This window comes from Amblyomma americanum, chromosome 8, assembly GCF_052857255.1.
Source record: "Amblyomma americanum isolate KBUSLIRL-KWMA chromosome 8, ASM5285725v1, whole genome shotgun sequence".
In the NCBI taxonomy this organism is placed as follows: Eukaryota; Metazoa; Arthropoda; class Arachnida; order Ixodida; family Ixodidae; genus Amblyomma; species Amblyomma americanum.
The window spans coordinates 49,250,580-49,275,828 of NC_135504.1; the positions used below are offsets into that span (position 1 = coordinate 49,250,580).

Consider the following 25,249-nt stretch of genomic DNA (forward strand, 5'->3'; position numbering starts at 1 on the left):
ACATTTCCCTACGCACAAGATGCTCAGGTGATAAAAACGCCCTTTCTGTCTAAATTGTTCGCAACGACACCAACCCACTCAGCGACCTTTCATGCCGCCATATGAACACGTCCTCTTCGCTGTACACTTACCTGCTTTTAACCCCCCCCCCCCCCTCCTTTCAGGCCCCGTTGGCTCACCCTGCCCTCTATTTCTAGGACGTGGGAACGCCAACGGCCACGGCAGATACGAAGCGCGCACGAACCCGAGCAGGCCAGCTCACACTCAGCTTACGGGTCGCTCTTTAAAAAGAAAGAAACGCAAATAAAAGCGGCAAGAACGTTTCATAAATATACACCGCGAGCTGACACTCAGCTAAACACAGGAAGGAGTAGCCTTGTACGGGATATTCTTTCGGGGTCAGATCATTTTCTTATTTTCTGTTCACACGGACCTTAAAGGAGACAACTCGGAGGCCAGCTCGCATAAAGGCTACGCCAGGAACCGGTGCGCCTCTTCTTAGTCACCGAATATGGGCGTCCCACGAAGAAGCGCGTCATAGTTTATTCGGTGATCTGCAATTAGCGACAGAGTTCGCGGTTCCGTTCCTCTTAGGAGCACACGGATACCCGAAGCTGGGACATCGACCGTTGCGAATTAGGGTCGGGATCATTGCGTTCACAGCGCACGCTGCGTTGTCTAAAATCGCACCCACCCAGAAGAGGAGAACGTTCTAATCGCCTCCTGGCGCGCGCCTACCCAAACTGTGCTGCGCAGAGGACGCTGTTATCGTCTCCGAAGACAGAACGGTTGGAACGTCCTCGTATTAAGCGGGATCGGTCAGCAGGACGGAACACGCGATTGCCTTATACGTCAATGCGCGCGTTCCGAGATAGCCCCAGCCGCTCTCTCTTGAGCAATTTGTAGCTGCTCGTTGCTGAGGCGATTGCGAACACGCATCGGGAATTCGAAAGTGATACATGGACCTCCCTGTATACATATAAATAAGCTGGTCGTTGGTCGTGGGAGACAGCGAAAGAAGCCAGCTTGCACGCTCGAATGTGATTCACTGCCGGCATGTCGGTCTTGGCGCAGATCTTTTGAATTCTATTTTCTCCCTGCCTGTCTCTCGCACGGCCACGTGTGTGTGCGAAGCGCTGCCTTGAATTTAATCACCGCGGAAAATTTAATCGCGCGGGTCACGGCCCGCGGCCGCTGTATTTAGACAATGACACTTTATCTCCTGTACCGTTCCCACGCTTCTTGGGCGATCGCTTGTTTTGACTTCGAGGACCGTGAAGCGAATTTTGAAAAGACACAGGTCCCTATATTTTTCCTCATTGGCGAAGCAAGTGCATAGATCTGGTGGCAAGCGCATACACGTGCTAAAATTGACAACGAACTCGCGCACGGCTGCGTTTTTATGGACGAGAAACGCTAAGGCGCCCGTGTGCTGTGCGATGTCAGTGCACGTTAAAGATCCCCAGGTGGTTGAAATTATTCCGGAGCCCTCCACTACGGCACCTCTTCCTTCCTTCCTTCTTTCACGCCCTCCTTTATCCCTTCCCTTATGGCGCGGTTCAGCTGTCCGCCGATATATGAGAAAGATACTGCGCCATTTCCTTTCCCCATAAACCAATTAAAAAATTAACTCCCACACACTACCTCCCCTGCCTTTCCTCTCCGGTAAGAACAGTCGTGTGCCGTTCCCGGTGCGAAGCCTGTGTATTTTTCGGGGCGTCTCGCGGCCCTGCATATACAACAAAGCGCAACGAAGCACCAGCCTGTACCAAACTCATAAAACCAACCAGTGTGGTACCCAGGTGACGATGATAGGAAGACAACGTTTGTCTTTTTCCTAGATAATGACGCGAATCCATAAGCGGAGGCGGTTACAGCCCGAGGAGAGGCGTTGTGGCATGTACATATCTGGTCCTTGCATATCCTCATGTTTTTACTTTACTTTGAAGTACAAATAACAACCCCGTGCCATGCGTGTGGATCGCCTTCTTTGTCGCCGCTGGTCTAACGCACAGAGCGCCTAGCTAGAGGACAGTCGCGCACAGTGGGACAACGGATCTGTAATATCACCATTGTCATTAGCTCTACGAGAACGGCAAGTTCCATCTACTCAAGGCACGGTCCGCTAAATCCTACGGAGAGCGACGTCGTCCTGCGCGAGTCATTCATCACTCTGCAAGCACCTCTTAGAGCAGGGACTGGTGATCCCGTTTTCAAAAGAAGGCAATCTCCGTTGCAGAATAGGTGGCCTTGAAATTGCCTCTCGTGGCTTCGGGAGCAGCGCCGAAGACGATCGTCACAGGCTCATTGTTACCCACCAAATGGCTGCCCTCAATTGCGCACGCCCCATTTGGGTCAGTGACCGCGATGCACAATGGCCCACCTTGTGGGCCACTCATCCTTATGGCAACATCATTGTTGCATCCGAGCACACGCACATCGTTATGCACCGCCTTCGTTTAAGCGCGCCACTTATCGGCCTATTAATTAGACATACGGCACGCCTGGCTAACCGACTACGCCGGAATCGCGGCCCCAGTAATTCTGGGCTCCAGTGGGTACGCTGCATAGAGTGCACACCTTTCAATCTGGCGCCAGTGCCAACGCCTTGAGACGTGCGAGATGAAAATGGCGGCTGGAGACCTAATGCCCGTGTACCCACCCCACGGCTGATCTCATCATTTCATTTCTATGTGCGGGTTTGATCTATCAATGCAACCTGTAGTGCGCAATTAGACCCATCGGAGAGCTGGATCTTTGCGGTTGCTCTTTGAGCTGTGCATCGCCTCAAGGCCATCTGCGTGGGCCTGAAATTAGTGGGAGGAGTTGGGGCATAATGACGACTCGAGTGGCTCTCGCTTCTAAATATAGAGGTCAGTGCTTCACTGCCAGCTATCTGGACGCTGGTAATGCCGTCGGCAAGGTGACGAGTTTAGGGAACGGCGCCCGAAGGCCTGTTCTGCGGCTTTTATGTGAGCGCGGTTCAAACTCGTTTTTTTTTAACATTTTAGAAAAAGATCTAAATGGCTCTGAATAACAAAACTAATGAATTATTGCCGGCACTGATTCAAGAATGTAAAGAACTTAATATGCTTGCGAACATCACCTGTCGGAGGTGAGCACGATCAGTTTGAATGGCCGCGACAAAAACGCAGACGGTGCCACACGTCGCGGACACCACCGCCAATGTTGAGCCAATGAAAAGCCGCCGTTCAACGTCAGGAGACATCCGTCCCCGAAGCAGTGCAACTTTCTGGGCGCTAGCGTGACGTGTGCATAGCAAACAGATGACGTTGAGCACTGGCGCCGTGGCACGGCATGGACCGCTACAGTGACGTCACAGGTTTTCGAGGTCACCTCATTGCCACTTACGACGATTCGTTTAGTCTCTCCGTCCAAGTAACACAAAAAAAAATTATTCCGAGAAATACGGCAAAAATGCATTGGCAAGAAGGGGTGCTTTTAATTTCATTTATTGCGTAAACAGCCACATGCCAAACCACAAAGTAACGATATTAGAAATATGATTTGAGACTTCATTCTTCACATTTGCTAAAATTTCACTTCCTCTCACATAGATGGCGCCCTCTTCCAGATGGTGAATGAGCGTCAACAATTTACATTTCTCCTGGTATCATTTTTTTTCATTCCAAAGTCGACCACCAATCTTACAAACCTCACACCCGAGCACCGCATCTCACGCGCTCTCTAAGTGTCAGTACCCGCGAGCACGCAAGGAACCGGGCTTCTTTCGGCGACTTCACTGAGTCGTGGATTCCACGGGGAAGCGGCATTGTGCTTCCCCGGACAATCTCCATAAGGAAAAAGGCGCCTCACCTGGCACAGCGATCAGATAAGTGGGCCCCCATTTCGAATGCAAAAACCCGGGCGTTGATTTTCCCCTCGACGCTGTTTAGTTTGCTGAGTCGATTGTCTGGAAGCACGACACAAGAAGCCGCTAGGAGCTCTGTCGTCCGGGTACAAATTTTTCACTCCAGCTTTCACCACCACCCCCTTCCTTTTCGTTGAAGGAACACGTTTCGCTTTCGAAACCCGAGGAAAGTGTTGGTGATTCAGAGAATTAAAAAAAGGAAGGCAGTGCTCTTATTTCTATTTTTTCTTGCCAAAGCCTAAGAAAAGAGAAAAGGATTAGCTCGCGACGAATTTATTCAGGATCAGGGAAGTCATTGCTAGCGGAGTCGCTGAAGCGTAGCGACTCCCTACTAGCGGGGTCGCGTGCCTGTTGGGTGACGCCTATCCTCGAACACATGCGAGCTGCCAGTGTTAGCGTGCGGGGTGAGAGTGACGAACTAAAATACAAGCGGGCCAACGCAAACAAGACAAAACAAACCGCGAAGCGAGAACGTGCAAGAGTTGAGGTTCGGGCGGTGCACGCATACCGTGTAGGCGCTTCGAACCAACGCTGCGCGAATTCACCGCGGTCTACGCCAGTTCCTCGAAGACGCCGGCTGCGAATGTCGAAGCTGAATACACGAACAAGCCCCGGTGTGAAGACGTCGTGCGAGTATGGAACTGGTTCGGATTAGGAATCGGTTGCTGAGAAGGAAAACATGCGCCTCTCGATGTCCTCGAAGCGTGCTTTTCTTTCGATGGTTTTTTTTAATAATTTCTTGCGAAATAAAAAAACGGGTAAGAAGGAAAAGCAGTAGCCGAGACGCTACGCAGGCATCTTTGAGAACAAGTCAACTGAGAATAGCCTGAACGGGTGATTTGCAGAAAACAGAACAACGTTCAGTACAACAGCCCACAGTGATAAGTGTTCAAAAGCGTGTTCATTGATTTCTGATCACGAACACCCCTTACAGCTAGCGCATCTTTATTCTCAGCAGAAATATTTGTGTTGCGAAACGCAGCCGCGTCGTTGCAATCCTCCGAATTTAATGCGCAACTCGAGATATTACTGCAAGATCGCAGGTTTTAAGGACATCTTGTGGACCTACTGCGCTCTCTCGTTATCACTGACCCCTAATGAACAGATTTCTTTCGAAAATGGCACCTGAATTGTGATTTAGTGCCCGTGCTGCCATCTGTCAGCAAACGAAAAAAATGCTTTCGGCAATCTCTAATCGTCTTGTCCGGACACAGGGTACCAGGAAACATACGACGAGCTGGACGCGTCAGAAGCCCAGAACAACATTCGGCTTCTGACGAGCCTGGCTCGTCCTAGTCCGCTAGGAGCTTAATGGAAACTGTCAGGAGTGTGAAATTTTATTTATACATAAATGGGCCTGATGCTGGATTCCTCACTTCACACCGCGGAATTTCTACGAGAACTCTGTGTTCGTGGCTGCACAAATATTGCCCCGCTCGTTTCTACCTACTCCGCACCTGCTAGACGAGAAAAATGTTGAGCTTTGTTTCGAGCGTCTATCGGGCTTGACGGATACGCTCGTTGCTTAGTCTGCATGGTAATCATTGTATCCGCACGAGAAAGCATTAAGAGTGAAAATTTTGTTGTCACGCCTGCGTTACGTGCAGAAACGGCTTGTTTATGCCTGCTTCAGTTTCGGGTTCTTGTTCTCTCACTTTAAGCCTCTTAATTCCTAATTCATTTCTACTTATTTCTGTTTAGTGTAACGGGGATGTTTGTGACCATTGCCGCTGATGTCTGCTCCAGTCAATTACTTTAATTGCTTAGATATTAATTAAGGTAACTGCTTCAATTACCTTAATGTCGGCTAAATTTTATGGGACAATGTAAGGAGACAAGCGGGGAGCTAATTTCCAAACTCCTTTTCCCCACTGCCTTCGAAATCTTTTAACTTGTTCGTTCCAATATTCTGAGTAGATCTGACAACGGAGGCGCGATGCTTTATCGATGTCTCTAAGATAGCTGAGCATTGCAGCTAAGGTGTAAAGTCCTCTGATAACACAATTATGGCGCCACAGAAAGTTCCATTTGGTCGAATTTATTGCGCGAGTGGGCAGGTACGTTAAGAACTGCGACCAGCCTAGATCGTTATCCATTCCCCTAATGCATTAGCTGAGGCCCTTCTGTGCCAAAAACAATCTGTAGACAGATGCGAGGCGCACATTTCCACTATGTTCTATTGTTTCAAACACCGCGTATTTTCGCCCAATGAAAAAGAAGAAATCATACGTATTCTCTTGAGGCAACGATTGCAGTTGGGCGCAACGGAGTTTTCTCGTTGGCTAAAGTTTAAAGATAGTGCCCTAAAAAAACGGTTTTATTTGCCGTGCCACCACAGTTTAGCACCGGCAACAAAATGACCGGGGACAGCAGAGAGAAATTCGTAGCGGGTGAACAGCAAGAATTATTCAGTTGGCCGCGAGATGTGCCAAAACAATTTCGCCAGTGTTATTCGTGGTACTGCGGATGCACTTTTTCAATGGAAGAAGACCTGCCGCTTCCTGTGGCTGACGGGCAAAACTAAGAGCCAGGACGTGCTAAAGTTTCTGCACTAAAATAGCCTTTACTACCTTCTATAGCACACTGAACGCACCATCTTATGCCGCATGGCTTGTCGTCGATATGAAAAAAAAGTTGCTGTCCTCTCAGGATGACCGAGGCACACAAGGAAGGCAGTCGTACCTATGTGCAGAATGTAGCTCATAAAGAGTCAATACAATCATAAGGATCATACTTGGCATAAATTGCTCGAAAGAAGATGCTCTACCTGGTTTTATTTTAAAATATTTTGCAAGCCTAGTTTGCAAGAATACAAGAGCATAGCTAGCCCTTTAAACTTTTCTCTGTCTGCTAATAGCTATCACGGCAACAGAGACTTGTTGGTCTTGGTGACATAAGATGAAACGTAAGACCTTTGTATTCATCGTTACTACAGGTTGAGATGCCTGGAGAATTTTTTTCTTTGAAGAAAACGGCTGCCAGTTCTGGCGCACGAGCTGGGCTGCTTCTTAACTGTAAATTGTTGGGCGCTTCGTTCTTGTGGGTGCCGAAAAAACACCATCAGGACCTTATAATGATGAACACAGAAAGGCGAACTTCCACCCTTGCCATTTTCTTCATGCCTGCAGTGACATACATCCCGGGTTTCACAAAGATCCGACCGACCTACCACACGTGAACAGGGCGGCAGTAGCTGTGATGACGTTAGTCATCGCTCGGAGGCTAGCAGTCTTGACGTAGTTTTCCGGCACAGCACCAGCTATTAACTAGCATATCTGAATCTCGAAATAACCCAGTCGATTTCTTTCTTATATTCCGTCGGCAAGCTCTAATTTCGCACTTCATCTGACGTATAGGTCTAATTCGGGAAATGAAAGTTCTAACCGTGCGCTCAGGTAAAATACCAAGATAAAATGAACCGTAAGCACAGTCGGTTGAAAAAACATTCATGGCTACAGTTCAACACATTGTACACTTAACAAGTTAGGCCAGACTACATACGATACAGTCACTACCTCTCGATAAGACTCCCGCTAAGAAGCTGACCAATGGGCTTTAGTTGCTTTATGTTCATGATAAAGTAAACAGCGCTTAAAACGACGTACTAAATAAGCTATACAGTACACCGACCTATGAGCGCTTTCCTCCATCATAAATCTACTGCAGAACCTCGCGCCCCGTAGTAATTTTGCATGTTCGTTTCTTCGCCCTCTAGGGCGAAGTTTTGACACATGGTGTTGGCTCACATCACTCGTCCCTGAGCTGTGCCAAGACCGATCCCACACACGAGGAAAGGTCAACGGCCTACGAGTCGGCGACGTGGCAGCAATGTAACCCACGCAAGGATGAAAAAGTGGGTTTCCATACCGGCACAGCAGCGATAAGCCCCTGCAGGGGGCTTTTTACACAAGGGCGATACCATAAAGCCCTCGGCGAGATCATACATCGTCTTTTGTGTCCATAGCTTTCTTCGGGTCGTGTTACCTTGCGCGTTTCGAAGAGATCTACCAAGGATACTAGCGAGGAACTGTGCATTACTTTTTTTTGGTCTAGCAAAGTACACTTTTACCGCAAGCTCATGTGGGTATCTTTGCCAATTTCTTTTCAAACATTTTTATTTACAGAAAAATTATTCGACCTTATATATCTTGCTTCCCTCCCACTCTGACTGCTAATTACACCGTCGCCATGTGGTGCAACTCTTTCATTTTTTATTTATTTCATTCTGCAACAAGTCTTTTCCTGTACATTTTCGATTTCTAGATGAAACAGCAGAGAAGCAGCTGAGGATACGCAGCACTCTATTGACTATCGTCGGGTTTGTGCTATTTTGGAAAAAAATGCCCAGCAAGCACCAACTTGCTGTTCTTCATCTGGTCCTGTAGTAAATACGAAATTGCAGCCGATGATAACGACATGCCTCAACTTGCGCTCTTCTATGGTTCCCACAACTTTGAAGGGGAACTGCCCACACCAGCCCTAACCAAGAATTAAAGTTCGAAGTCGCCTTACCAAGATTGGAATCTTTTTGCACCTCTTCTCTTGAACAAGTCCTCAAGCTGCGACACATTTTTACCCTGGCAATAAGGTACAGTAAGCATAAAACTTAACCCTCCCCAAAAAACACTGAAGCAGTACAAGGATACCTCATACCCGGAGCGTCCTATGTTGCGCCGGACGAATTCTCGATGACACGGCTGTCTCAAACGATCGTCTCCCCGATGCTGAACGGGCGAAATCAGCCCACCGGGACTATATTCAAAACAAACATACTCATATAATCCCATTGACCTCGAATGCGATTTTAGGATCACTTCTGGACTCCCTTGGTAGGGGCGGTCATTCGTGGAACCAATTCCGCTGCGACCTAGATCCTCCTCACCCCAGCGAGGCGACAGTTAGTGGCGGTGTCCCGCACGACATCGTTCTCCAAAGCACGCATTTCAACCACCCGAGCACCTTGGCTTGCACGCCACCTAACGAGTCGCCCATTCTGATCCGGACAACAAAGCGACCATTACAAGACACGCGCATCGCGACCCCGCGCGCGCTCATGTCTGGGGCTACGCCATCCTGCTACCCGTGGTTCTTCTGTAGTGCCATCATCGCTGGCTAACCCCCGACCTTTCCTGCACCCCCCCTCTTGCGCCAGTAATCAAAGAGGGAGGAGGGTCCGGTCATGAAAAGCGGCGTCGTGTCCCCGTTTCGGCAGTGACCACAGAGCTACGCGAACGCCGCCATGTTGTAAGAGCCGTTGAAAGCAGCGGCAAAAGGCAGCCCCGGGTCATCGGGTTCGAAGGGACGTATAAGCAGGTACCTCTGCGTCCCCACTCTACTGCGCCATTGTTGGCAGCCTGCCTTGTTGCTGCTTTTGCGGTTCTCACTGCGCATTCGCGTCCACTGTGCGCGCGCGCGACTGCCCAATTGACGAGCATATCGTAACAGCAACCCGGTTCGCCCTCGTCGTCGTCCCTGACCTTCGCGTCGTCTGGAGGACTCGAATATATGTGCACCACCGGGAACACTAAAAAAAGGTTGGAAGGTACGGGTCAACATGCGGGTCACGTGCCGCGGACTTGACCTGCGTTCCTCAACTCCATTCGAAGCGGCGATCATCTGCGCTGCAGGAGAAGGATGTAGTATTTCGGCGTCGTCTGCTTCTCGTTTGCTTTGTCGTTTTGCTTTTCGTCTGTTGTTTCTTGTCTTCCTGTCCTATTCTTGTTTAGTTCGAACGAAATCCCGAAACCACTTTTCGTTTCGGCCTTCTTTTGGGCTGACACAGGTGCACTTTTCTTCTTCCTTTCGCGTTGTTTCATTTTTGTACTGCCCCTCTTTCTTTTGCGCGCCGTTCTGCCTTCTCGTGTACACAGCGAATTGCGGTCACGCGGCTTCCTCCCCCCCCCCCCCCTGCCTCCTCAGTGCCAGCTCCCCGATTTCGGGGATCCCGTGCCCTACTGGCTTCTTGCTAGAAGACCGGCTCGCAGCCGCAGAGGCTCTTTTGTCTTGTTTTGGATCCTTGTAGACTGGAGCTTCGCACACACAGTTGGCGGCTTCGAAGACTGGTTTCGCCTCGCCGTAACACCTGTTTCGGGGGTTCAGCACCTCACCTTTCCCACTGGGACAAGCCGCTCTTCAAATTAGCGCGTGCTTCTGTTTTCGCGTGTGTTCTTATTTTAAAGCGAATTGAGGCCTGCCAAGACCTTGTCACGCCAAGACTGCTATCGGCGCCCTCTTTGACGGTGGCTTTAGCGAAGTGTTTCTTTTCGGCGCTTCTCGAAGATTGCCCACCTATATTCACGCGGCGTCTTTTGAGTTACAGGCCTCAGGGGAAGAAAGTTGTCTTGCTGATTTCTGTTTGTATATTCTTCGTCATTAAGGCATCTAATAAGCGTTACAAACGAAAAACACTTAGCTTGAAATGTGCTTCATCCTGAACTCCGTCTATAATCTGTGCCATCTAGTGCAGGCTAGTTGTCGCACCTGCGCGCTCTATCTAAAAAAAAAAAAAAACTGGAAGCCATTACCTGATGTTCGGCTCTCCGGCTGCAGCAGTTAAAAGGGGACTCGGAGCCTTTGTAGAAGAGATTGAATTAACTGAAATTATCCTAACGTTCCAAAACCAAAAATCACGTTAACTGCTATTTGCTCTTGACCACCAGAAGGTGTATACTTAGTCTTCGCGGTTTAATTTATATATTTATTTATCTATTACATATTGCAGGCCCTTGGGTCCAAGCAGAGGGGAATTAGAATATATACAAATAATAATGAACAAAACAGGAACAAACAAGTGCACATTTACACAATTATTAGTCACACTGTAGCCAGTAAACCATGGTTCCAGTCCGATATTGTATGAAGAAAAAAGGAAAATTTAAACGTATCAGTTCAATCATAATAGGGTGTGAGTGAGACCGGATGATGATGTCTTGCGTGATGTATTAATGCAGGCGTTATATAAGGTGATTTATTCATTTGAAGTTTGTTGTTAAGAAGGAGGGAAAGGAATTCAAGTCTCAACTGCTTTCGACACGATTCTAGGGTAGGTATACAATTGTCAGCCATAATATTAGAGGGAGAGTGAAGCCGTGCGAATTTATTAAATATAAACCTAACTGCCTTTCTTTGTATTCTTTCAAGGTGACTGATATTTGACTTAGTGTGAGGGTCCCATGAAATACATGCATACTCGAGCTTTGGTCTAACAAATAAAAACTAACAGAGTAATTTCAAACTAGTAGGGGCGTTTTTTAGTTTGTGTTTCAAAAAGCACGGTTTGCGGAAAGCAGAACAGATATTATAAATATGTGTGTTCCACGACAATGCTGGTGTCAAGGTAATACCCAAATATTTGTAGTTGATAGCTTCGCGTAATGGAGAAGAACCTAATGTAAAAGAAAAAATGAGCGGGTTTGTTTTACGAGTGACACGAAGACCTACTGATTTTTCAGCGTTTCTCTGAGAAGCATCCCCCATTCACGGCACCACTTGATCAAATATGCTGTTTAGGTCTCTTTCAAGGACAGTCTGGTCAAGTGGACAGGTTATATCGTTATACAGTGCACAATTAGCGACAAAAAGCCTAATTTGCACACCGGAGATATGACATTAACGATGTCATTAATGTACAGTAGGAAGAGCAGGGGTCCCGAAACACTACCTTGCGGTACCCCTGACATGACTGGAAGAGTGGCCAAGCTATGTTCACCCATTGTGACGTATTGAGTCCGTTTGGCCAGGTACGCAGTAATCCAGTTTACAAAAAATTTCAGGTATGCCAATAATTTTAAGTCTATTTATTAATTTGTCGTGAGGAACTTTGTCGAACGCTTTAGTGAAGTCTAGAGATATTACATCCATTTGGCCATTTTTTCACGGGATAAAGCAAAGGAACGAATCACTGATACCAACTGTGTTATAATGGAATAATCCTTCCCGAAGCCATGTTGGAACTCCGTGAGCACATGGTTTGCAGCCAGGAATTCCTTGATGCAGTTGGCCGCAATGTGCTCCAAGAGTTCGCAGCATTGTGAGGTCAAAGAAATAGGGCGATCATTTTGTAATCTTAAGCGATCCCCTTTTTTTGAATATAGGAACAACGCGGGCCACCCTCCAGTCATCCGGCAGCTGTCCCCTCAAGAGGCAAACAGAAAACAATTTGCAAGTAATCTGGCGATAAGTTCAGCGTATCGTTTTAGAATGGTATTTTGGATTTCGTCAGGGCCACAAGAAGTTTTTTGCTTTCAGGTTTACTAGCATATTGCCAATTCCAGCATAAGAAATTAAATCCACATCAGATACCAGTCTAACTAGAAAATTCGTCCTGCAAACAGTTGATACTGAAAAGACGCTTTGAAAATACTCATTAAAATGCTGTGCTATGTCTTCATCCTTTCTTAACGGGGTGCCATCAATTATTATTTGTGAAATTGGCTTCTTTTTTTCTTTCATATGCTTCCTAAATTTCTCAGGGTCATTTTTGATAAAGTTAGGCAGTGAAGTATTGTAATAGTATTCTTTTGCTGCGTACACCGTTTCTTCAAGAGAGATCTGCGCTTCTCTTATTTTATTTGGATTCCCATGTCTCTTCTTTAACCTTTTTGTTTTACGTCTAATATGAATAGCATCGCGTGTCATCTAAGGTGTACGCTTGTGAACTTTTTTTCTTCGTTTTAGGTATGAATTTGTTTATTCAGTAGTGGCACATTACCTTGAACCGAATCCAAAGGGAAGAGCCCTAGCGCTGTTAAATTCTACAAGACAGTTTTTCATATACTTTGTAATGGACAGGTCATCGGCATGAGAATAATATTTTTAACTAAGCAGTGAGGAATAGCTTCCCGTCATCTGTACAAGTGGCAGGGTTAAGCTGACCATGTGGTCATTGGACAATCCTTCCTCTACACAAACAAGAGTATCCGGAAACTCCTGGCTAATACTAAATCGAGAATAGAACTGCAGTTGCCCTGTACTCGTGTAGGCTCGTGTACTACCTGTTGCAGATTATAACGGAACATAATATCAAAGATAATGCTAAAGTGTTTGTTATACGTGTTTCCGTTACTGAGGCGCTGCCAATCGATACTCGGCAAATTAAAGTCGCACGCCAATATAATCTTAGCCTGTTGATTCTCGCTTATTTCATCCTGTAACTTTTGCAAATATTCTTTAGAAGCATCCGGTGGTCTGCAAATGGCATAAACAATAAACCTGTGTCCCCAAGCACTTATCTTCAGATATCTTCTAATAGCTGGGCAAATATGCTATTGTTTGTCAACACAGCCCCCCCCACCCCCCCCCACCCCCCCGCAACACTGTATAGGAAGCAGGAAATATATCATCACTCAGTTGCTTTTAGTCCGCTTGGGTCGCGCGCCAATCCTGTGTGTTTTAGGAGTCGCTTTGCACGTCCGCTGTGTGAATACGAGATGAGCCTTGCGGAATTTTAGCGTGTCTTTTGAGGCTTTCATCCGAATAAAAAATGTCCTTGCCAATCTTCATCTTATCGTGACTCAGTTAACCTTTTATTTTAAGCTGCCTTTCTTCTTTACAACTGTCCCAGAGGAGTTTTATTTTTTTCATTGTGGTTGGAGAATAATCATCCTGAATGACGATGCTAGACCCTTTGAGTTTCGTGCTGCCTGCAAAAAGGGCTTTTTTTTTCGTTGTAATCTTGGAGGTAAATGATTATCGGCCGGTTCTCTTCGTTTTTTCCGAGCTTATGCATTCTTCCAATAGATTCGCACTTCACGCCCAGCTTGTGCTTGAATGCCTCATTGGCTATCTCTTCTTTCATGGTAGATTCGGTTTTATCAGCTGACTCTTGTATCCCGTAAATAATCAGATTAAAACGCCTACTATGGTCCTCCAAGCTCGCTAGTTCCTTTCTATTAAAGGTCATTACTTGTTCTAAACATTTCAAAGTTGTCTTTACTTGCCCAGCCTGCTCTTACTAGATAATAAGATAATAAGTCGATATCATTGTCGCAGCACACAGTGAGAAGATTTTGCGGATTTTTAAATCAAGGACCAAATTTTGTAAAGACATTAATTATAAAAAGGAATCGAAGAACTGTAGAAAGACATGAAATGCATTTTAGAGAGAATCAGAAAGGGAAGAAACAATAAAACAAGCAACAAAATCAATGTTAAGTGCCGTCTCGGATGCTCGCTTGAACAGATATTCTCAGACTCTCTCGTCTCTTGGTACTGAGCTTGATTGAACAGCTCACTGACTGCCTTTCGCGCGCGCTGTCAAGAGTGTAGAGGCCACGGGCCAGTCATAAAGTGTGTTGAAGGCTCACGCCAAAGCCAGGATAATAAAGCCATTGCACTCCAACTGTATAAAAACTTTCTTCGAGAAATGAGTAAGTATACAACATGGCTTCGGGGTCCGCTCAACCTAAGTGTCATTTTGCTGCAATCGCAATGCCTTCTTATTGTGCATCACGCCGTCAGGCAGATTCTAACAATAGCGGGGACATATACACGCCTGGGCCAGTGCACAAAGGCAAAAAAAGAACAATAAGGAGCTTAATTGTAATATATTGCTTCACATAGGACACGTCATACCGGTCCGCGCTTGAGAATTTTATTCCCTATTAGCCAACTCCTGCTACGGCTACGTCTGTGTGATGGTGAACGAGGCCTCTGAAGGCATCTGCATGCAACTACTACAGAGTTGTAGCGTAGCGCGATCCGCGATCCCCTACTATGATCCACTTCCCTGAGTTGCTACTGCGCATGCGCAGATAGCGCCCTCAGGGCGCTAGATGGCGCCAGCTGCCGGCAAGCTGCGTGCGCGCGTGCCGCGCCCGGACCAATAAGCGCGTACGCACTGGCGACGCGAGGTAGCGGATCACGGTAGCGGATGGCGCTATCCTATAACTCTCTACTGTCGCCCTCTGTGTTACACAAGATACGCGTAATTGTTGCTATTTTTTGCCGCCTAGGCCCCGCGGCGCAGAGGAAAGGTACCTCGGGCAAGGCATACTGCGAGAAAAAGAGTCGATGATTGGGGGCTGTCCGTGTAATAATATCGGTTCTTTCTCTTTCCTCGTTTCACACGTCGCAACAAGAACCATTTCCAGGAGACGACTGATGAAAGGAACGCTTACAAGATAGAAAGTAGCAATCACGAGGCACCGACGCGGATCTGAATTTCCGTCATGTCTTACGAGAACGCTGAGATTGAGCCTTATCTGCCAGACGAGCCTATTATGCTGGAAATAGGTATGTCAGATCGCCACTTACCACGCCTTGATGCAGGAAAACACGCGGTTTAGAAAATAAGGACATAGAAAACAAAACATTAAAAACAAGCGCGCCGCTTGGCGTGCTGAGTGTATTAAGAGAATCTAACCTCCGTACATGAGTAAGTTCCGCGGTAATAGATTAGACAGGTATGCATCCGCGTACCGCTAGTTTCGGTCGTCCTTCTTTTATGTATATATGCAGGCTGTGAGTTTGACCTTCTTTTTAAACAGTTAACAGTCGAACCGGTTTTGGTTTCATCCTGCCTCATTTGCCATCTTGGTACAGTAATAATCGTGATTGGTCTAAAGTACCATTTATCTGAGTAGTTGGTCATTCTGAACTCCACTGCTCGCGTTTCAAGTGCCAAATACGGAATGCCTGTCCAACATTCTAGGGACAAATTTTTTTTAATATAGGAGGACTAGGAGGAGGAGGACGAAAGGGAGGGAGGTTAACCGGAAGAATAAACCGGTTTGCTACCCTGCACGGAGAAAAAGATGAGGAGATAAAAAGATGAAGGAGAAAAGAGAGTAGCAGGATATTGAAGTAACTATGCAAAGTCACAGCGTTCGGTAAAGTCGCAGCGTATCGTGCAGTCCAGAAGTTCTCAAGAAGCAGAGCAGTGCCTTGGAGGCCTTCACCGCCGATGATCACCGCGGCCATAATATTAGAAAACTGTGAGGTACTGGTATAAAAATATTGAATTTATTGGGCCATTCTTCCAATATGTAGCAAAACCTTTCTTTTCTAGGGTTTCCATCGCTCTCATCTAGCCCTTAAGTGACATAGAGAACCAATGAGAAATGCTTTATAAAATAGCAAAAACGTTAACACCAAAACAATTCAAGGCTTCCGACGGGAGATCTGCGGATATATTTATTGTTATAGTGAAATCTCGTACTATATATCAAAAATATTGCGCTCATAAACTCTTTCCTGTTCAAAAATCCTTTGTCCAGAGTTGTTGGGTATAGTTTTGAAATGAATGCCTCTGAAGAGCATGAGCGGTGGTGTGCCTGTCTGCTTCTGCATAACTGATGAGCTGTCCCCGGTCGCAAAATGTGTTCGCTGAAGGTGCAACTAAGTATTCGTCAGAAAGGACCTTTTGGCCAAAGAAACATAGTTTTGCAAGCGTCTTAGTAGTTCAACCAATTGGGCTTGTTGGTTTACTTTAATTACGCAATGTGTTCAGAAACGAAGATACAAATAATAAGACGACCCGGACGAAGCGCACACTTATGCAGCGTCGTTGTTTAATAATAATTAATAATTGGTTTTGGGGGGAAAGCAAAATGGCGCAGTATCTTTCTCATATATCGTTGAAAACCTGAACCGCGCCGTAAGGGAAGGGATAAAGGAGGGAGTGAAAGAAGAAAGGAAGAAGAGGTGCCGTAGTGGAGGGCTCCGGAATAATTTCGACCACCTGGGGATCTTTAACGTGCACTGACATCGCACAGCACACGGGCGCCTTAGCGTTTTTCCTCCAAAAAAACGCAGCTGCCGTGGTCTGGTTCGAACCCGGGAACTCCGGATCAGTAGTCGAGCGCCCTAACCACTGAGCCACCGCGGCGGGTCCGTCGTCGTTGCTTCTTCAACATGGTTCATGGTGTGCGCATCGTTCGTGCTGGCTTTCTTTCGTGCCTTCGTTTGTCAACACAGAACAAAGTTTGAAATTTTGAGTTGCATCCGCTAGATGCCGCAAGCGGCAAGCGTCCTGAGTGCCGGGACTCAATGCCACTCCGCCAGTTCACTAACGTTAAGCCCAGACTTGCCACATAGCGCTTAACAGACACGGACGCATGGAGACAAACAGGACGGTCACATAGCGCTAAACAGACACGGACGCATAGAGACAAACAGGACGGACGCCCGTTCTGTTTGTCTCCCTGCGTCCGTGTCTGTTAAGCGCTATGTGGCAAGTGAACCGTCACCAACTCCCCCAGGCTTCCATTAAGGCCAGACGTTTAGTAATCCCGAAAAACGCGAGAGAAAGCAGCTACATGCTTGTCCGCTATGCACACACTAGACCACAATGATAGAGGTCCCACAGGGTACGCAACGTCTTCGTTTACTTTCTTCCTTTATTTTTTCACGTCAGGTAACATCAGTGGCCCTAAGCGCTTCTTTGTTCTGCGAGGTATTACGAAGCACGAGTTTCCTGTCTTGAAACAAGTGCGGTGACGACGCGAGGCACACGCAACAGCTCAGCTCGCAAACAATGGGTCCTCTCTGGAGCTTCCTCGAGAAAAAAAAATAGAACAGCAGAAGGTCTCCCTAAAATGCGAAGCTTTACTGAACAAGAGCGGAGGTGTAGCATGCTCGCATTGTTTTGCGAAGCACTCCCCGCAACAATGGCTGTGCTGTAGAGCGAACGATCGGAGTTCTTCGACTAATAGTCGCTGTTGCGCTCCTCAAAAATTTGTATTTCTTTCCTGCTTGCGCACTTTACGCGTGTTTCTCCCTGAGTGAGAGTTAAATCGTATCAGCATCCGATCGTTAATACAGTCAGAAACGTCGGAGGTAATAACAAGCTTTCTTTTGTCTGAACTCTTCGTGACTCACGGCCTGACCTTGCAGACGGCTCATCGAACTGCTGGTAAAAGTGGAGATCGGAACAGATAAAATCGAAACAATGCTCTAACTCACTGAGAGCCCCGGTTTTGTCCGAACTGTTATTATCCTCCAAGCTCCATGTTGAATGTCTGATTACGTAAAAAAGGAGAAATGAGAGCGTGGCTTACAATGCTGGCGCGCTGCTAACCCCGGTACAAAGAAGCTCGCGCAATTGCGCCAGCGTCTACAGAAAAAAAATTAGATCGTGGGAATGTAACGTAAGAGCGGGAAGCTAACCTCGAACTGAACTTTAAATCAAATTAAATGGCAAGCATTCGGGTTGTTTTCTCTTCACTCACAGCAGTGCAAAAGGCCTTCAAAACTACGTATACAGTAGGGAGGAGCTACCAATATATTGAGTAATTATTCACAACTGCATTTATCCTAAAGTTCCGGTTTTCACGCGCTCCTGATAAATGGTAAGCTTGTGAATCACGCAGTTATACTAAAGCTTACACTACTCAGTTATCTGCTCACTGCTGAATTGACTTTAGGCGGCTGTGTGATGCACAGCAGAAGACGTCGCATCCAACACGTACGTCACTGTTCAATAGTGTAGGTAGATTGTAAATTCAAATAAGTTTTCAAAGTGCTCGATCCCGGCCGCGGCGGTCGAATTTCGATGGAGGCGAAATTCTGGAGGCCCGTGTACTGTGCGATGTCAGTGCACGCTAAAGAACCCCAGGTGGTCGAAATTCCCGGAGCCCCTCACTACGGCGTCTCTCATAGCCTGAGTCGCTTTGGGACGTTAAACCCCCATAAACCAAACCATCAATGTGCGCGGCAACCTAAACTTTCCGGTCAATGTCTGCAATACGTTCTCCCATTCTGTTATTCCAAATGCCGTACTCGTCATTATTTATAACAACCAGACGAGAGAGTTAGGGGACCATACCCATTGCTCTTCGAGTCGATCACTCTGCAAGCCAAGTCAAAATCTGGGCAGTTAACCTCACCGGAATCTACAGTGAAGTTTGTCCGCTTCACAGACTTTGGACTTCTGCAACCCGACTGTTCACTCAACAAGGGGAGTGATTTAGGATTGTTTTGTTGTCTTTGCCTTTTGCACTGAATTGGAAGCTCCTGCAGGGAAATACACCGTACACGCTCGCCTATTGTTTCGCCTCAATAGGATGCATGCACGAAGCCTTTCGGCCCCCTTACCTTTTCTTGTCGCCTGTAACTTCACAACAGCCACGCCAGAAACTTCATACTGGCTTCACCTTCACGCTTTCACTAAATACAAATTGGCTCTTCATAGCGTGGAGCCGGGCTCTTCACAATGACACCCCGGAGTGTGTGGGCTTGCCTCCCGACGGCATCCCTTTCTCGTGACTGCCACATTGGGCCGCATCAGATAGAGGCAAGGATTTCCGTCCCTCCCCGGCTGTCTCGCGTGACGTCTCTAGCGCTTCCACCTCTGCAGCCTCGTACAAAGCGCCTCCTGTTCTCTGCTCTGGCGCCGCCTGTCATACGCGAGCTGTCTATCCGAGGCAAGGACGGCCACTGCTACTGTCCGCTTGCGCGCGGTGAAAAGAATGACCTCCCCGCACGACAAAACGCCCAGTGGCAGTCTGTCCGCACGTCTTACTGGGGCTTTCAGCGCGTCTTCACCGTCAAGACCGGGCTGCCACTGGTGTCTTGTGGAAGCCTGTGCTGTTTCCTATCGGGTTTCTGAATAGAGGAAACCTTCCCTTGCGGAAGCACGAGAAATACTTCCTTCAATGGACGGCTGAACATGCATTTAAATTCTCACAAGCTGGGTTTAGAAGTGGAATGTGCGAGCGATTTTATTTCACGACCGTAGTAAAGATTTGTCGTTGTGAGTTTAAGAGTTCAGCCCAGCAGGGCTCTGTGGAATGTGTTGGGTTCAGAACGTGGAGATGGGTCGTACTGCGAGGGCAGAGGGCAGCGCGAAAGTCCACTTAGTGGGGTTGCCCTGTTGTCTTGTGTAAAAGGTACATGCCGAAAATATGCCCTGAGATATAATGTGGTGCATACCATCAACCAACTCGGCATCCGCTTTTGTCAGGTCCCTGGCGATTGTCCCGGCACAAGGGACATGTCCTAGGGTTCGGAGAGGCCCAGAACACTTGAATATATTTATATCTATTGCCTGTTCTGTGTTCATGAGCAGCCCAATTGCAGCGCTTCTGCCTTTGTGCATACGGTAAAGGTCGCTAGTAGAATACTGATACTTCCCTCGACTATCTTCGAACGACAGTTATTAAACTCCGGAAATAACTCTTTGTCGTGCATCTTTGCCGTGCCCCCCCCCCCCCAGAAGACAACATGCTGCCATGCTGGTACTCACTATCACTTACGAGCAGTGTAACGCATCCTACCGGAAATATACGAAATCTAGACACAGGAGTTTCAAGTTAAAGGAAGGGGTTGGAAAGAGCGCCCCACCTCTCCTTCGCCTTCAAGTCAGTTACTCTTTTCCACTGAAGCACAAATATTTCGTACTACCCTTGAAATAACACCACAGTCAGCTGTCATGATAGGGTCTAGTCATTATATTTAGTGCTGTTTATCTTCTTTGGTTTTCGAACTCAGTAGCTCTTTAGCTGCATGGAACAAAGCATACACGACTATCGTCCTGGTTAACCAAGGTGAATAAAAGCAGTGCTTCCACTGGCCTTCATCTTCCCGCCTGCATTGCTCTGCTCCAAATGTACCCCTCTTGACGAACAAATGGGTGTCACCTTTGGAAAATCATCGTAACTGCGCTTCAGACTGTAACTGCAGAGTTAAATGGAGCTATTGTCCAACCTTCGGACGCAAGGTCAGCGACTGTCGGCGACCGCCGTCGAGACCACTTCCTACGCAGGGCAAGCCAGGCTCTCCGTGGACCTCCACTAATGTCCCTAGCCAGTGTTGCTACCCACTCGGCCGAGCCGGCAACGGACGGGAGTCCTGCACGCGAAGAATTAAGGGCGTGGCCGCCTAATGCGGAGCACTGCTGCTGGAGTGCATACATACACACAAACACTTGCGCACACACACAAAACACGTTCGGTGTATAAAAGTGCAGGGCGAGGCGAGCGGCGATTTCGTGTTTGTTTTATTTCGGTCTCGACACTCCAGTTCCTGTTCGCGCTGGCGTCGCAGTTACGTTGTATGCGAAAGCACGTGCATAGCTCGAGAGCCGCCACAGCAGGAGCTGCTAGGCGCTGCAAAAAAAAGAACGTGCTTGTTTCATTTTTGTTATTCTCTCAGGTCATGCTTAGTTATATGCAGCGAGATGGAAAAAGAACGCAGCTCAAAGCTAGGGGTGGCGTTCATGAAGCACTTCCACAAAACGGAAGCTGGTATTCGTGCCATGCGAGAGGCGAACCGTGCTTCACTGAAGATTAGGTTGCCCCAAATTACGCCCACCCCCTTTTGTTTTAAGCGAAAGATGCCTACAAAGTAATGACTCCCATGTTTATTACAGCCAGTTTCGAAGGAGGTGCTCACTCGTAATAGTCACCCTATTGCTGTATACTCCTTGAAAACCTGCACCGAAACATATTAGGAGTCTTTTTCCCCAAAACGGCTGGAGACTGGAATCACCTTCCATCCTATGTGGTCACCGTCACCAATTCAGCCAATTTAAAACCACCATTGAAGATCATCTGTATTCATGTTAATACCTCTTTGTCCAACTCTCATCTAATGTGTCTTGTAGACATTTGAGGAATAAATAAATAAGTGAACAGACCTCCATGTTTTGAATGGCATGACACAAAATAGCTCAAAAATTGTAAATTCATTATTTCTCGGTGCTCCGAATTGAGGCCGAACTATATTTTTTGGCAAAGTTTTCAGCCATTGAGTGGCAGTGCCATATTTAAAATTCTTTTCCTCATGGAGGAATTTTCGTGGGGTATTATTGGTAATCTCAATGCAGCGGCTCAACCATAGCAGACGAGATAAACTACATTAACCAAGCAGTGCAGCTGACGTCCCATATAACTAGATATATACAAGCCTAAAGCATTACGGACGCAACTAGTAAGTCTGGAAGTTCATGAGTTTCTTAATATGAATTCGTTTGGTTCATGGGGTGTCAAAGTCAAAAAGCAACTGAGGTTATGAGGGACGCCGTAGCGAAGGGCTCCGGATATTTCGACCACCTGAGGTTCTTTAACGTGCACTTACATCGCACTGTACACGGGCGTCTAAATTTCGCCTCCATCCAAATTCGACCGCCGCGGCAAGGATCAAACCCGCGTCTTTCCGGACAGCAGCAGAGCGCCATGACTACTAAGCCACCACGGCGGCTCTTAATATGAATTGATCTCATTACACGAACTTCAGTGCACATGAAACTCAGCACCCGGACATCCCAAGGTTCTCACACTTCAGACGCTGTTGTGTGTCCGTAACACTGCACACAACTGGCTGGGGACACTGCACGCCTCGCTCTCCCAACGGCTCCAGTGCATGCGACTGTGGCGCTGTCGAAGCTGGCCCACAGCAGCGGCCGTCGTAAGCCACCAGCAGCGGGGGGACGACAGAGCCAGCCTTGGCACGGATTGTCGGCGAGTTGTTCACCTTCGTCGCTGCTGTGGGGCTCTTTTTCAGAGCAGCGCGCCGTTCGCCCAGCGGCACCTTGCGTGAGAGACGCACGCACCTTCAACGGAGGTCCTTGGAAAGGCGGCGGCGGCGAAAGAAATATAAGACGCCGTCTGTCGTCTGCTCCCGGCAACACTGTCGCCTCACTCCGCGACCCCGCTAGACTTGGTCGTCTTGATTCTTGTCCCCTCTTTTTTTTCTGTTATTCGCGCCTTTTTTGCTTCTTATTCTTTTGTCCCGGATCACACTCTGTCGGCGACGTCGTGCGCGACGCGCCGTTCTTGTTCAGTCAGCTCGACGTTAAGCGTGCGTTAGTTTTTCCACGTTACGAGACCACTGCCAGGTCGTGAGCCTTCTAGTTGGATCATGTTTCGCGACGGGCTGATGCGACGGACGCCATCTGCTGGTGGAAACAGTGGTCTTATTCTGCCTTGGTTGTCTGCTTGTTCGTCTGCTTGATGATCGTTCTGCATGGTTGTTTGTAGCCAGTGATTTCTCGCAGCATGTTCTCTCGGCAACCAGGATGCCCTTAGCTGACTCTCGGGAGAATTCCTCCTCTGATGAAGAGAGTTTCCCTGAATCACCGTTTATATTTCTTTATTTAAAAATGCATTCAAATCTTGTACGACACACTTCCTTTTATCCAATAATGCGCCTGCATCGCAAAGCTTACCTGCTTACATGCGTACCTGGATAAAATTAGTGTGCGTAAAATATCTTCATGGGCGTACGCTTTGGGCTGTGTACACGGCCGCGACATGTACAGGGCTGATCACTATGAAAGGGAACACGCGAGCGCGTGGCTGCCGCGCTTCGCCGAGCACCGGCGAGAATCAGTGCCAAAGGCTTATGCGCAATAAGCGCAGGCGCCTACTCTTTCCGCGCATGTGCCTGATGACCCTCTTTCTCGCCGGATGTTCGCGGTAACACTTCGCGAAGTGCGGCGGCTACGCGCTCGAGTGTTCCCTTTCATCTTGAGCAACCCTGTCCACTTCAAATCTCCACACCGGTAGGTGAGAGTGTAAGAAAAGAAGACAAGATGAAGATGAAAGTGTAGCATGCGCTTTTACAACAGCTCACGGCAGAAGAAGGAGGGAAGAGCAAATGTGTGGTAATCCGTGGTAAGCGCCATAGAAGGGAATTTGTCTCTCCAGGAGCGGCCAGCGGTGCTTGACTTATTTTTCAGGGCATAAGCACTAATGCGATGGGTGCCATCCCCCAGAAAAATCGTGCATTGTCGCGTTGTCTGTACGTCTAGCGCAAGCGCTCCGTCCCGCGGCACTGCCCACTTACTGTCGTCTTCTACGTAGCAGAAATCCGTGCTCTCGCACTGATTCGAATGTAGTAAGCATTCTCTGTTGCTTTTAGATATTTTGAAGAGTGAGGACGTATGCTTCGTCAATGCATGAATTGTAAACCGGGGTACAGAAATACAACTTCCGGACACACACTTGTGACATCATAACCGATGTCACAAGTCATCAAAACCGATATCACATCATAACATCATAACCATAAACTAAAAATAACCGATTGTGGCCTGTAAAGTAAACATTGCTATATGCCGCAAACACTAAAATCATTTGGTACTCGGCGACCTGTCCGGCCTACTCGTTTCTTTCGTCGGGCATGCTTTTCTTAGTTTGTAGCGCTCCTGGGCCTCAAAGGGAAATTGTGCCTGTTGCCACCGTTGACTTCCATCAGTGCCCACTGCAACTCCTCTTCAGTTTTCGCCGTTCAAAACGCAGATTATAACCACCAGATAACTTCATAAACTCCTTGAGCTTAAACATGTGGACGCTGTCATTGGCGCCGCTGAATATCATGAGTGGCTTCACGCAAATTTCAAGTACGCGGCCGCCGTCTACACCATCATAAGTTGTCATCAGAGCCAGCCAATCAGTAGGCCGATGGTATTCGCTCAACAGCTAACCGTCGAAGCCCTTTGATACGGGGGTCTGAATAATGGCCTTCGGTCTACGTCGAAGGGCTGTTGCTGTCTGCGACAGGTGAAAACTGAGCAGGCTGAGTCAAGATTTCACGTAAGCGATTCTGCAGCTGAGTATTTTCTTTGTGTGTGTGTGTGTGTGTGTGTGTGTGTGTGTGTGTGTGTGTGTGTGTGTGTGTGTGTGTGTGTGTGTGTGTGTGTGTGTGTGTGTGTGTGTGTGTGTGCGTGCGTGCGTGCGTGCGTGCGTGCGTGCGTGCGTGCGTGCGTGCGTGCGTGCGTGTGTGTGTGTGTGTGTGTGTGTGTGTGTGTGTGTGTGTGTGTGTGTGTGTGTGTGTGTGTGTGTGTGTGTGTGTGTGTGTGTGTGTGTGTGTGTGTGTGTGTGTGTGTGTGTGTGTGTGTGTGTGTGTGTGTGTGAGCAGGCGCCATTCGTCTGGGAAGTTCTTACGGGCTCGTTTAAGTAGCAGTTTTCTTGCTATTCCTCTCATAAATACTCTGGAAAACTTCGTTATCTCTTTTTCCCTTCTTTTTTTTTCTTCGTTTGTTCAGTACTCTGTCTGCGACGCCGTCTGCGAGGCCCAAATTCCAATACAGCCTATGACAGGAACCAGCCGGCCGCGGCCGAACCACCAACAGCAAGAGAGCGCCGATTTCTCAGCATTCGCCGGAGCAATGCGGCTGCGATTTCCCCTGAACTGTCCTTGAGAAAAGTGCCTGGTTGAGACTCGGTCTCAACTCGGTCACAGTATCAATTTCGCTGACGCGAGTGCGATCCGTTCAGCCGCTTTCTCTGCGCCGTTCTCCAGATCAGAAAGTTCGCCTTCCTTTCTGATTGAACGGCGCGCCATGACTGAGGCCCTTTGAGGCGCATGACTGATTCCCGCCGATTGCCGTTTCAAACGGGCCGTCGGGCCAGGAACTGATTCACCTCAATGCATCAGGGCCCGCACAGGGTGACTCGTTCATTGCTCACTGCGTCT

The 25,249-nt window shown here is 47.8% G+C and overlaps 1 protein-coding gene across 1 annotated transcript in view; it reads right to left on the reverse strand.

Annotated features, from left to right (window-relative positions):
• Positions 1 to 25,249, reverse strand: part of Cht7 (chitinase 7) — a 166,224-nt gene that overhangs the window by 73,641 nt on the left and 67,334 nt on the right. The window lies entirely within an intron of this gene.